The sequence below is a fragment of the Trifolium pratense genome, linkage group LG2, assembly GCF_020283565.1.
Source record: "Trifolium pratense cultivar HEN17-A07 linkage group LG2, ARS_RC_1.1, whole genome shotgun sequence".
Classification (NCBI taxonomy): domain Eukaryota; kingdom Viridiplantae; phylum Streptophyta; class Magnoliopsida; order Fabales; family Fabaceae; genus Trifolium; species Trifolium pratense.
The window spans coordinates 70,099,684-70,114,271 of NC_060060.1; the positions used below are offsets into that span (position 1 = coordinate 70,099,684).

At 40.0% G+C, this 14,588-nt stretch overlaps 2 long non-coding RNA genes across 5 annotated transcripts; one reads left to right on the plus strand and one right to left on the minus strand.

Moving 5' to 3' along the window:
• The first annotated feature begins 677 nt into the window (after window positions 1-677).
• Window positions 678-7,043, plus strand: LOC123908813. Its single transcript, XR_006809725.1, has 3 exons — window positions 678-832; window positions 5,831-5,924; window positions 7,003-7,043. It is a non-coding gene; the product is annotated as an uncharacterized LOC123908813 (long non-coding RNA).
• LOC123908812 lies at window positions 1,605-5,020 on the minus strand. 4 transcript variants are annotated; one of them, XR_006809724.1, is made up of 5 exons: window positions 4,748-5,020; window positions 4,208-4,568; window positions 2,436-2,583; window positions 2,003-2,165; window positions 1,605-1,900 (listed from the first exon to the last, which is right to left on the minus strand). It is a non-coding gene; the product is annotated as an uncharacterized LOC123908812 (long non-coding RNA). The 4 variants fall into 4 exon arrangements; XR_006809722.1 differs by having other exon boundaries at window positions 4,208-4,571; window positions 4,748-5,019; XR_006809721.1 differs by lacking the exons at window positions 4,208-4,568; window positions 4,748-5,020 and adding an exon at window positions 3,294-3,423 and having other exon boundaries at window positions 2,436-2,555.
• Window positions 7,044-14,588: the final 7,545 nt, after the last annotated feature.

The window sequence follows — 14,588 nt, forward strand, 5'->3', positions numbered from 1 at the left end:
AACTCCACAGTACCTTTTGTGTGAGGAAAATAAGTAATGGCTAAGAAATTTAGGGTTTTTGGTTAAGTGTTTTTGTGAGTATCGTCGCAATAATGGGATTTTTGCTGAAATGGAGTCTGTTTTGTGCTCGTGCGCTGGAAAGGCACAGACTTTTGGCTTGTAATCCTCTTTCAGGAATGAGAAGGTCTCTGTGAAGTCAGAACGACGAGTTTTGGATTATTCTTGTTTTTGGAAAAACGAGTAGGAATTTTACCCGCTGTTGTAAAATTTTACGGCTTCTGAATTCCGTAGAATTTTAGATGGAAGTTTTATATATCTGCGCGAGTTAGGATATGTCCTGAGAATAATTTTCAGGAGTGTGGAAGAAAATTACAGTCGCGGAAAAGATTCGGCGATAAGTTTTGGAAATGTCTTAAGACGGACTTTTATTCCGTAGGTTTTCTGTTTTTACAAGTTTCGTCGCGGCGCGCAAGAGCTGTGAGGCGTGAGAAGGAAAATATCTAGATATTTATTTTAGATTGCCAGTTGGCCAAGTATTTGATCCAAGGGCTAGGATTTAATCATGGCTTTAGTGCACTATTTGATCCAAGGGCCTAGAATGATTCATGATTAGCTTTAAATAGGCAAAAGCCATGAGAACCCAACTCCCTTCCCTTCTTCCTCTCATAACTGTAGCTCTCTCTCCACCCCTTAGAAAATTTATTTCTTTGTGTTGGTAAGAAACAAGATGGAAGAAACTCATTTTTTATCAAGATTCTTAAATGATTTTGGAGAAGTTGATAGAAGGAAAAAGCTTGGTCTTGCTCTTATGATTCTAGTGACACTAGCTAAGGTAACAAATCACCAATTTATCTCTCTCTTTCCTTGGCCGAAAACTAGAGTGAAATAGGAAGAGGTTTTATTTCAATTTTTGTCTTGGTTAATATTATAGATCCATGCCTTGTAGTATTAGAGTTAGAAGGAAAATTGTCATTTGAATTAATTGTTATAATGATAAAAAAAAATGGTGTTAAGTTTTGATTTGCTTACTCATTTCTTTTGAGATAATTTGTTGTGTGAGTTTAGGTGTTTTATATCCAAAAGAATTTAATTGTTTTGAACATTTGAAAAGTGTAGAGATTTTGGAAAAAATGTCGAACGGCCATTTTTATTTGAGGAACGTGTTTATATCGAGTAGGTATATTAACGTGTCGGTTTAGTTTATTCGAAAAATGGTTTCTGGTGTGAATACACTACAAGAAAATAAGCATTTTGCGACGGTTAAAATTGCAGTTTGCAACGGTTGAAACTGTTGTAATTGTACATTTGCGACAGTTGGCAAACCGTTGCTGATTTGTGTGTCGCAAGATAACTTTGCGACAGTTCTGAAAACCGTCGTTACAACAGTTTCAAACTGTCGCTATTTTTTCCCCACATAACACTAAATTAATGTTGCAACAGTTACAAAACCGTCGCAAACTTGTTTTTTTTTTTTTAAAAAAAAAATATTTATTTAAAACATTTTTTATTCATTGTAAAGAAAACATTTTTTATTCATTTTGATGACTTATTAAAGAACAGTCACAATATCCTTACAGGAGTAAAGAAATTAAAACGCACAAATATATAAATATAAATAACTTAATCTCATTTATATAATTCATTCAATAGTGACAAGATCCATATAAATCAAAAATTTAATTCAAGTACATGAAGTTCCAAATGAAAGAAACTAATGTAGTTCAAACATTCAAAAACTATAACATAAATGTTAGTAGAGTGATTAAATATAACATTACGTCAAAATAAGTTCAAAAAATATCTAAATATCCCTAGTATGTGATGTTGCTTCATAATCCTTAATTAGTGTTAACTAGACTCAGAAACGCCTATCGTCGCTTGACTCTTCTTATTCGGTTACCTGAAAAAACATAAGTATATATTAGCATACTTAAAAAAACGAATTGAGATGTACAAATTGACTTAGTTCATGGCATAAAATTGCATAGTTCATGCCCCACACCTGATCTGCCATCTAGTAGCATGTTGGAAACTTTATTTCACATTCATTCCACTGATTTACTTCACATCCATTCCACTTTCTTCAATCACCACCATTTTCCACAATTCAATTTTTACCCTAACTTTGGCTACAAGTTCTCACATCTTTAACCTTTCAAAGGTCCCTGTAAAATGATTTATATGTTATGATTTATTTATATAATTCGCAAAAATGTTGGTCTAACTTAGATCAATCAATAAATCCTATTATGCACTAACAAACATACCAATATTTAATCGGGATATAAGGTTCAAGCACTAGACAAAAGTTTACAATAATGTACCAAAGACCATTCATCACACAAGTAGTATCAATCAAAATTAAACTTATATTCTAACATGCACAATTGTGCCTAAATTCAATAGATAGATCAACAAGTATCAGAGAATCTTACCTATGAAGAAAGGTATGAGCATTGGACCACAAAACCAATAGGACAATAACCAGAATTGAAATGACACGCATGAGTAAGAAAGTGATATTCAAGCAGCTCAAAAAACCCAAACCACAGTTCCTACACTTCCATAAGAACACATCAGCAGCTATAATTCACAATCGCCCATCAGTTAAATAAATAATAATGCAACAAAACACAATCAATTCTTCTTACAAAGGCATAAATGATGATTCATGAAGCCAATATATGATCAAAGGTTTATATACTACCTTTCATACCATGAGAGAACATATATAAGCACCTCAAGGACCAACTTCTTGAAGCCAATATATGATGACAAGCTTCAATATCTATCATTTATTTTCAATTATGCCTAAGCACCACTTAGCTAAATAATCAAAGGTTCGAACTCTACATCTTATAGACTAATTAGTAATAATTGTATATCCTAAATGAGTTCTAGCTGCTATCATCAATTTGAAACAAGGCAAACAAAGTATCAGTCACAGGAATATAAGAGAGCTAGCAACCATATTATCTCAAACACCAATCAACCAACACATGAACAAACCTTAATAGGGATCATCCTAGCATACATATGAAAACATTCCTGTTTACAAGTTTTTAGAAATCATCATAGAAAATTGCATTATTAATTAAAACAGAATTGGTTTTCTCAATTTTCCTGCAGAGAAACTAGTTGGCCACATTTGAACCTCCAAAATGTTTATTCACCATCTTATAAACTCAATCAAACCAACATCTTTAAACTTTCGAAACCAAAACGGCGGGGGCACAAAATAGCATCATCATCGAACATGACATACCGAATTAAGATTAATTTGAAGCTCATACCTGAACCTCCAGCACAAACAAAGCACGTAACTTTCATTGGCGTGTATGACATCCCTTTCTTATAAGAGTGATGAACTTCCTTCACAATATTTTGAAAGAATATCCAGGAGAAGAGCACCCTGACCAACCTATTGAGGATTAACAATTAGAAGTTATAGATAAATTGAGGCAAAAAATCCAGCAGAAGCATAAAATTTGATATTTAATCAGATAAGGAGAATGACTATCAGTAACTTTAACTAATAATTAGTTAACAAGTCATAGAGACATATGCAAAACAGATTCTAGTAGTAACACATGCCTTGGACTCTGAGATTACTCCATAGCTTTGATGCTCCTTTGAAAGAGTAACTAGGTTAGTGTCTATATCCGCTCTCAGCCCAGGTAGCAAATCTTTGATATGTTTTGCTAGAATCTGCAAATAAAGGAAAAACCTAGATATTAGTGTGTCAAATATAGAAGAGAAAGTGATAGAGGCCCGAGTTTGAGGGATAAGGAAAAAATTGAGGTTTAAATGACATAAAGGCTCTACCTGGTTTAACTTCTTTGCTAGATGAGGTATTCCACAACTATCTGCTAGAGTGTTGTATACCTATGAATCAAAACTAAATAACAAACAATAAAGAACATCACATAGTTCCAATTTGAATCAAAACTAAATAACCCCCAAATTAAAAATACTCATTTTCATACTCTTTATGAAGAATTAAAAGATCAAGCATCATAAAAAACCAAACTTTAACATGAAATTGTTGACTTTCAGCCCTATTGTCTATATTTATTCAATCAATCAAAGAAACAAATCAAAATTTTCCAAAAACCTAAAACATAGAAATTCGTCTCAATTCATATAAAAATTTCATCACCTGAAATTGAAAACAATTGAAAACAAGAGGTTGAGCAAGTTTCATCACCTGAAATTGAAAACAACCACCTGAAATTGAAAACAAAGGGGTCGAGCAAGCAGAGAAGGAAGTGCTGAAGCTTGAAAACCATTCTATTTTGAAAACAAGGGGTCGTGCGATGTGAAATTTTCATGCCAGAGAATAAGAGAGAGGGGAGTGAAATTTTCATTTCACATTCCTAATCTAGCCGCCGCTGTACCCAATTAGACTGCCGCCGCTTTACCACTAGAACTGCCGAGATTGACACACACCAACGGCGGTTGAATGAATGCCGCAATAAACGTCGTTGTTAAGCTGAGCGGTGGCGGTTGACTTCCTAGTGCCTCAAATGGACTGTCGCTGCCTTCAATTTTTCTTGTAGTGAAAGGGGCTTCTAAGGGGAAATAAAAAAAAATGCAGTAAAAGAAACAAAAAACAAAGCATAACTTGATACCATAAAACAACTCACAAAGGGGCTTCTTTGATTCACAGAGAGAAGAATTGACTCGATACATAACAACAAAACAACAAGCTAAAGATAAACAACAGAGAGATGGAGATACTCGATACCTTGGAACCACGGAGAACGACGGAGAAAGGCGGAGGATTAAAGGAGAACGGCGGAGGAATTGAAGAAGAACGACGGAGATATTGATGGATTGAACGAAGGAGAACAACGAAGGGGTTTGAGGTTCTTCGATTAGGGATTTGACGGAGGGGTTTGTGGTTCCATATATGCGATTCGGCGGAGGATTTGCGATTCGGCGGAGGAGGGTTTGTGAAATGTGGGGGAAAGATAAACAAAAAAAGGTTATATGTTGTTTCTATAGAAAAATAATATAAAAAATAATTTGAGTGAATTTTTGATTTATGAGAGAAAGAGGCAAAATTTTCAGTGGGCGGCAAAGCCAAAACATTGCAACGGTTCACATAACTGTCGCAAAATTCCAAAATTAAGTCCAAACATTGCAACGGTTGATCTAACCGTCGCATAAACTGTTGCAAAATTCTAACATTTAGCACATTGCAACGGTTTTGGTCAAATCGTCGCAATGCAAGTGTCGCAAAGTGACAATTTTCTTGTAGTGATACCAATTCTGGCCGAATTTGGAAAGGGTATTGTCGTCCCCTAAAAAATTGTTTTGTTTTCTGGAAACTTAACCATTCGATCCGTCTTTTCGAGACGAAGAGTTTGGCGTATGGCTCGTCTCGATCGAATGAGAATTGAATGAGTTATGGCCATTTTGGTTTGAAAACCGTTTTGCCGAGAATTGTGTTTAAAAGGGGTTAAACAGTTGTGGACTGTCGTGAAAACGTTTTAGTTACGTACGCGCGAAAAATATTTTGTTATACGTCGGACTTGTTGTTTTAAAAGGATTTTGGAAACTTATAAATTGAGGTATAAGTTGTTAAAAAGAGATTTTCTTTTGAAAACGGTTTAAAAATAGTTGGTTTTATTTAACGACGTTTTTGCGATGAAAACTATTCTTCGAGGTGTTTGTGTTTCAAAAAGAGTTGTTTTGAAAACTATTTGAGCCTAGTAGTTGTGAGAGAGCAATTTTAGGACTTGAACCCGATAGTCGCCGAGTTAGGGCTTATTGGAGAAATCGTGTAGAGTATGTTTTAACATAGTGGAACTATGTTTTGTTGAAGGTTAAGAGCGTTAACCGAGACTGTGGGACTTCGTCGTGAGCGACGGTTTTCGTGCGCGTAGAGTGTGTTGATTTTTGTTGGAAGCTTTGCCGAGGTAAGGGCACCGTTTTTATTTCCGTATTAAATTCCGTCGATAGCATTAGGGTATGCTTGTTGTTGTGCTTGTTTGTTTGTGCACTGTTGGTGAGTGCTTGGTATGTTTGCGTGATGTATTCTCGGTATGAGTTCGTGATGAATACATGAGGTTACTTGTCTTACATATGACTTGATGAAATATATGTGTTGACATGCTTGTTGTGGAAATTACATATTAGGTGAATATGTATTGTTGTTGCATTAGTATAGATAAGAGTATCGTATGCTCATGCGTCCATGGTACGTGGTTGCGGGAGTGGACCACGGGGTGTGATTGCGAGAGCGGATCCACCCAAATGTTTGAGGTATTTTATGGGGTTCAATAAGTGGTTGCGGGAGTGGACCACGAGGTGTGGTTGTGTGAGTGGAGTACTTAATCCTACGGGATTCTTGGTGAGCGGAGCTTGGTATTTGTCTGAGTGACTATACCGGTAAGTCGGTATTCGATCTGTAGTGATTGTACCGCAATTGTTCTAGTCGGTATTCGATCTGTAGTGATTGTACCGCAGTTGTTCTAGTCGGTATTCGATCTGTAGTGATTGTACCGCAGTTGTTCTAGTCGGTATTCGATCTGTAGTGATTGTACCGCAGTTGTTCTAGTCGGTATTCGATCTGTAGTGATTGTACCGTAGTTGTTAAAGTCGGTATTCGATATGTAGTGGTTGTACCTCAGTTGATAGTGTCGGTGATTTGTCTGAGTGACTTCACCCGGTGTTTGGTACTTTGTCTGAGTGTGGTTAGATTCCGAGGTTTATGCGTGTGATTTAACCAGTGGCGGTTATCACCTTTATTCATTAGAGGTTTGCGAGACCAGTGGCGGTTGTCGCCTTGCTTGCGTTAGAGGGTTGTGAAACCAGAGGGGTTGTCGCATTCATTGCATTAGAGTATGTGTGCACTTTATTTATTCTTCTTGGTGTGAGGATGTGATAAGTGTTTACCGCTTTCTATTCTGGTATGTGTATTCGGTATTTTATTACTTGTTTCCAGTTGGTGACCCTTATTTTGCATGCCATATCGCGGGCTCCTCCCACCCCCAGACGATGGAGCGCCATCTGAGACCGTAGGCCGTGTGGACGGCGAGGACTTCGTGGACTATCCCGGAGTGTAGAGAGTAGCGCTTGTTAGGCTACATTTTGGTAGGCTTAGGGCCTAGGTTATATTTTGGATGACTGTATGTCTTATACATTTATACTCAGACATGTTTAGTGCCTTTTGGCCTTGTGATATATTCGGCTCATAACTCGTGTCTTTTGGTTGATGAACTTAATGTATCCGCTGTAAGTAAATTATTCAGGTACACACTTTGCTTCGAGGAAGCCCTGTAATATAATGTGTTGATGTTATATTTATTTTTCTATTGAATGACGAATTGCCGAGATAGCTGCGGGCGTTCACGCGCGCCATTTTATTTAAGCGTGTTGTTTTAAAAAAAATAAATAATACCCCTTTTTATGCTTTGAAAAACGGGGTGTTACATCCCTCAATTGAGCTTAAGTCCCTCGGTGTCCCAAAATTGATCTTATGTCTCTCGGTGTCCCTAAATTGAGCTTATGTCACTTGGAGTCCTTAAATTGAGCTTATGTCCCTCGGTGTCCCTAAATTGAGCTTATGTCCCTCGGTGTCCCTAAATTGAGCTTATGTCCCTCGATATCGCTAAATTACACTTATGTCCCTCGATGTCAAAATTAAGCATATGACACTCGATGTCCCTAAATTGAGCTTATGTCCCTCATTGTTCCTCAATTGAGCTTATGTCCCTCGGTGTCCCTAAATTGAGCTTATGTCACTCGGTGTCCCTAAATTGTGCTCATGTCCCTCGTTGTCCCTAAATTGAACTTATGTCCCTTCGTGTCCTTAAATTGAGCTTATGTCCCACGATGTCCCTAAATTGAACTTATGACCCTCGATGTCCCTAAATCGAGCTAATGCCCCTCGATGTCCCAAAATTGAGCTTATGTCCCTCAGTGTCCCAAAATTTAGATTATGTCCCTCGGTGTCCCTAAATTTAGCTTATGTCACTCGATATCCCTAAAGTGAACTTATGTTCCTCGATGTCCAAATTCAGCATATGACACTCGATGTCCCTAAATTGAGCTTATGTCCCTCAGTGTCCCTAAATTGAGCTTATGTCCCACGGTATCTCTAAATTGAGCTTATGTCCCTCGGTGTCCCTAAAATTGAGCTTATGTCCCTCGGTGTCCCTAAATTGAGCTTATCTCTCTCGGTGTCCCTAAATTGAATTTATGTCCCTCGATGTTCAAATTGAGCATATGACCCTCGATGTCCCTTAATTGAGCTTATGTCCCTCGGTGTCCCTAAATTGAGTTTATGCCCCTCGATGTCCCTAAATTGAGCTTATGTCCCTCAACGTCCCTAAATTGTGCTCATGTCCCTCGTTGTCCCTAAATTGAACTTATGTCCCTCCGTGTCCGTAAATTGAGCTTATGTCCCACGATGTCCCTAAATTGAACTTATGACCCTCGATGTCCCTAAATCGAGCTAATGCCCCTCGATGTCCCAAAATTGAGCTTATGTCCCTCAGTGTCCCTAAATTTAGATTATGTCCCTCGGTGTCCCTAAATTTAGCTTATGTCACTCGATATCCCTAAATTGAACTTATGTTCCTCGATGTCCAAATTAAGCATATGACATTCGATGTCCCTAAATTGAGCTTATGTCCCTTAGTGTCCCTAAATTGAGATTATGTCCCACGGTATCTCTAAATTGAGCTTATGTCCCTCGGTGTCCCTAAAATTGGGCTTATGTCCCTCGGTGTCCCTAAATTGAGCTTTCTCTCTCGGTGTCCCTAAATTGAATTTATGTCCCTCGATGTTTAAATTGAGCATATGACCCTCGATGTCCCTTAATTGAGCTTATGTCCCTCGGTGTCCCTAAATTGAGTTTATGCCCCTTGATGTCCCTAAATTGAGCTTATTGCCCTCGGTGTACCTAAATTGAGCTTATTGCCCTCGGTGTCCCTAAATTGAGCTTATGTCCCCTGTATCCCTAAATTGAGCTCATGTCCCTCGGTGTCCCTAAATTGATCTTATGTCCCTTGGAGTCCCTAAATTGAGCTTATGTCCCTCGGTGTCCGAAAATTGATCTTATGTCCCTTGGAGTCCCTAAATTGAGCTTATGTCTCTCGGTGTCCCTAAATTGAGCTTATGTCCCTTGGAGTCCCTAAATTGAGCTTATGTCCCTCGATGTCCCTAAATTGAGCTAATGCCCCTCGATGTCCCAAATATGAGCTTATGTTCCTCGGTATCCCTAAATTGAGATTATGTCCCTCGGTGTCCCTAAATTGAGCTTATGACCCTAGATGTCCCTAAATTGAGCTAATGCCCCTCGATGTCCCAAATATGAGCTTATGTTCCTCGGTATCCCTAAATTGAGATTATGTCCCTCGGTGTCCCTAAATTTAGCTTATGTCCCTCGGTGTCCCTAAATTGAGCTTATGTCCCTCGATGTCCCTAAATTTAGCTTAAGACCCTCGATGTCCCTAAATTTAGCTTATGACCCTTGATGTCCCTAAATTAAGCTAATGCCCCTCGATGTCCCAAATATGAGCTTATGTCCCTCGATGTCCCTAAATTTAGCTTATGACCCTCGGTGTCCCTAAATTGAGCTTATTTCCCTCGATGTCCCAAAATTAAGCTTATGTCCCTCGGTGTCCCTAAATCGAGCTTATATCCCTCGGTGTCCCTAAATTGAAATTACGTCCCTTGAGGTCCAAATTAAGCATATGACCCTAGATGTCCCTAAATTGAGCTTATGTCCCTCGGTATCCCTAAATTGAGCTTATGTCCCTCGGTATCCCTAAATTGAGCTTATGTCCCTCGGTGTTCTTAAATGTAGCTTATGTCCCTCAACGTCCCTAAAATGTGCTTATGTCCCTCGTTGTCCTTAAATTGAACTTATGTCCCTCGGTGTCCCTAAATTGAGCTCATGTCGCTTGATGTCCCTAAATTGAGCTTATGACCCTCGATGTTCCTAAATTGAGCTAATGCCCCTCGATGTCCTTAAATTGAGCTTATGTCCCTCAGTGTCCCTAAATTTAGATTATGTCCCTCGGAGTCCCTAATTTTAGCTTATGTCCCTCGATATTCCTAAATTGAACTTATGTTCCTCGATGTCCCTAAATTTAGCATATGACCCTTGATGTCCCTAAATTTAGATTATGACCCTCGATGCCTCTAAATTTAGCTAATGCCCCTCGATGTCCCAAATATAAGCTTATGTCCCTAAATTGAGCTCATGTCCCTCGGTGTCCCAAAATTGATCTTATGTCCCTGGGTGTCCCTAAATTGATCTTATGTCCCTCGGTGTCCCTAAATTGTGCTTATGTCCATCGGTGTGCCTAAATTGAGCTTATGTCCCTCGGTGTCCCTAAATTGAGCTTATGTCACTCGGTGTCCCTAAATTGAGCTTATGTCCCTCAACGTCCCTAAATTGTGCTCATGTCCCTCGTTGTCCCTAAATTGAACTTATGACCCTCGATGTCCCTAAATCGAGCTAATGCCCCTCGATGTCCCAAAATTGAGCTTGTGTCCCTCAGTGTCCCTAAATTTAGCTTATGTCACTCGATATCCCTAAATTGAACTTATGTTCCTCGATGTCCAAATTCAGCATATGACACTCGATGTCCCTAAATTGAGCTTATGTCCCTTAGTGTCCCTAAATTGAGATTATGTCCCACGGTATCTCTAAATTGAGCTTATGTCCCTCGGTGTCCCTAAAATTGAGCTTATGTCCCTCGGTGTCCCTAAATTGAGCTTATCTCTCTCGGTGTCCCTAAATTGAATTTATGTCCCTCGATGTTTAAATTGAGCATATGACCCTCGATGTCCCTTAATTGAGCTTATGTCCCTCGGTGTCCCTAAATTGAGTTTATGCCCCTTGATGTCCCTAAATTGAGCTTATTGCCCTCGGTGTCCCTAAATTGAGCTTATTGCCCTCGGTGTCCCTAAATTGAGCTTATGTCCCCTGTGTCCCTAAATTTAGCTCATGTCCCTCGGTGTCCCTAAATTGATCTTATGTCCCTCGGTGTCCCTAAATTGAGCTCATGTCCCTCGGTGTCCGAAAATTGATCTTATGTCCCTTGGTGTCCCTAAATTGATCTTATGTCTCTCGGTGTCCCTAAATTGAGCTTATGTCCCTTGGAGTCCCTAAATTGAGCTTATGTCCCTCGGTGTCCCTAAATTGAGATTATGTCCCTTGGAGTCCCTAAATTGAGCTTATGTCCTTCGATGTCCCTAAATTGAGCTCAAGTCCCTCGATGTCCCTAAATTGAGCTTATGACCCTCGATGTCCCTAAATTGAGCTAATGCCCCTCGATGTCCCAAATATGAGCTTATGTTCCTCGGTATCCCAAAATTGAGATTATGTCCCTCGGTGTCCCTAAATTTAGCTTATGTCCCTCGGTGTCCCTAAATTGAGCTTATGTCCCTCGATGTCCCTAAATTTAGCTTAAGACCCTCGATGTCCCTAAATTTAGCTTATGACCCTCGATGTCCCTAAATTGAGCTAATGCCCCTCGATGTCCCAAATATGAGCTTATGTCCCTCGATGTCCCTAAATTTAGCTTATGACCCTCGGTGTCCCTAAATTGAGCTTATTTCCCTCGATGTCCCAAAATTAAGCTTATGTCCCTCGGTGTCCCTAAATCGAGCTTATATCCCTCGGTGTCCCGAAATTGAAATTACGTCCCTTGAGGTCCAAATTAAGCATATGACCCTAGATGTCCCTAAATTGAGCTTATGTCCCTCGGTATCCCTAAATTGAGCTTATGTCCCTCGGTATCCCTAAATTGAGCTTATGTCCCTCGGTGTTCTTAAATGTAGCTTATGTCCCTCAACGTCCCTAAAATGTGCTTATGTCCCTCGTTGTCCCTAAATTGAACTTATGTCCCTCGGTGTCCCTAAATTGAGCTCATGTCGCTTGATGTCCCTAAATTGAGCTTATGACCCTCGATGTTCCTAAATTGAGCTAATGCCCCTTGATGTCCTTAAATTGAGCTTATGTCCCTCAGTGTCCCTAAATTTAGATTATGTCCCTCGGTGTCCCTAAATTTAGCTTATGTCCCTCGATATTCCTAAATTGAACTTATGTTCCTCGATGTCCCTAAATTTAGCATATGACCCTTGATGTCCCTAAATTTAGATTATGACCCTCGATGCCTCTAAATTGAGCTAATGCCCCTCGATGTCCCAAATATGAGCTTATGTCCCTAAATTGAGCTCATGTCCCTCGGTGTCCCAAAATTGATCTTATGTCCCTAGGTGTCCCTAAATTGATCTTATGTCCCTCGGTGTCCCTAAATTGTGCTTATGTCCATCGGTGTGCCTAAATTGAGCTTATGTCCCTCGGTGTCCCTAAATTGAGCTTATGTCACTCGGTGTCCCTAAATTGAGCTTATGTCCCTCAACGTCCCTAAATTGTGCTCATGTCCCTCGTTGTCCCTAAATTGAACTTATGTCCCTCCGTGTCCTTAAATTGAGCTTATGTCCCACGATGTCCCTAAATTGAACTTATGACCCTCGATGTCCCTAAATCGAGCTAATGCCCCTCGATGTCCCAAAATTGAGCTTGTGTCCCTCAGTGTCCCTAAATTTAGATTATGTCCCTCGGTGTCCCTAAATTTAGCTTATGTCACTCGATATCCCTAAATTGAACTTATGTTCCTCGATGTCCAAATTCAGCATATGACACTCGATGTCCCTAAATTGAGCTTATGTCCCTCAGTGTCCCTAAATTGAGCTTATGTCCCACGGTATCTCTAAATTGAGCTTATGACCCTCGGTGTCCCTAAAATTGAGCTTATGTCCCTCGGTGTCACTAAATTGAGCTTATATCTCTCGGTGTCCCTAAATTGAATTTTTGTCCCTCGATGTTCAAATTGAGCATATGACCCTCGATGTCCCTTAATTGAGCTTATGTCCCTCGGTGTCCCTAAATTGAGTTTATGCCCCTTGATGTCCCTAAATTGAGCTTATTGCCCTCGGTGTCGCTAAATTGAGCTTATTGCCCTCGGTGTCCCTAAATTGATCTTATGTCCCTCGGTGTCCCTAAATTGAGATCATGTCCCTCGGTGTCCCAAAATTGATCTTATGTCCCTTGGTGTCCCTAAATTGATCTTATGTCTCTCGGTGTCCCTAAATTGAGCTTATTGCCCTCGGTGTCCCTAAATTGAGCTTATGTCCCCGGTGTCCCTAAATTGAGCTCATGTCCCTCGGTGTCCCTAAATTGATCTTATGTCCCTCGGTGTCCCTAAATTGAGCTTATGTCCCTCGGTGTCCCAAAATTGAGCTTATCTCTCTCGGTGTCCCTAAATTGAATTTATGTCCCTCGATGTTTAAATTGAGCATATGACCCTCGATGTCCCTTAATTGAGCTTATGTCCCTCGGTGTCCCTAAATTGAGTTTATGCCCCTTGATGTCCCTAAATTGAGCTTATTGCCCTCGGTGTCCCTAAATTGAGCTTATTGCCCTCGGTGTCCCTAAATTGAGCTTATGTCCCCTGTGTCCCTAAATTGAGCTCATGTCCCTCGGTGTCCCTAAATTGATCTTATGTCCCTCGGTGTCCCTAAATTGAGCTCGTGTCCCTCGGTGTCCGAAAATTGATCTTATGTCCCTTGGTGTCCCTAAATTGATCTTATGTCTCTCGGTGTCCCTAAATTGAGCTTACGTCCCTTGGAGTCCCTAAATTGAGCTTATGACCCTCGGTGTCCCTAAATTGAGACTATGTCCCTTGGAGTCCCTAAATTGAGCTTATGTCCTTCGATGTCCCTAAATTGAGCTCAAGTCCCTCGATGTCCCTAAATTGAGCTTATGACCCTCGATGTCCCTAAATTGAGCTAATGCCCCTCGATGTCCCAAATATGAGCTTATGTTCCTCGGTATCCCTAAATTGAGATTATGTCCCTCGGTGTCCCTAAATTTAGCTTATGTCCCTCGGTGTCCCTAAATTGAGCTTAAGACCCTCGATGTCCCTAAATTTAGCTTATGACCCTCGATGTCCCTAAATTGAGCTAATGCCCCTCGATGTCAAAAATATGAGCTTATATCCCTCGATGTCCCTAAATTTAGCTTATGACCCTCGGTGTCCCTAAATTGAGCTTATTTCCCTTGATGTCCCAAAATTAAGCTTATGTCCCTCGGTGTCCCTAAATCGAGCTTATATCCCTCGGTGTCCCTAAATTGAAATTACGTCCCTTGAGGTCCAAATTAAGCATATGACCCTAGATGTCCCTAAATTGAGCTTATGTCCCTCGGTATCCCTAAATTGAGCTTATGTCCCTCGGTATCCCTAAATTGAGCTTATGTCCCTCGGTGTTCTTAAATGTAGCTTATGTCCCTCAACGTCCCTAAAATGTGCTTATGTCCCTCGTTGTCCCTAAATTGAACTTATGTCCCTCGGTGTCCCTAAATTGAGCTCATGTCGCTTGATGTCCCTAAATTGAGCTTATGACCCTCGATGTTCCTAAATTGAGCTAATGCCCCTCGATGTCCTTAAATTGAGCTTATGTCCCTCAGTGTCCCTAAATTTAGATTATGTCCCTCGGTGTCCCTAAATTTAGCTTATGTCCCTCGATATTCCTAAATTGAACATATGTTCCTCGATGTC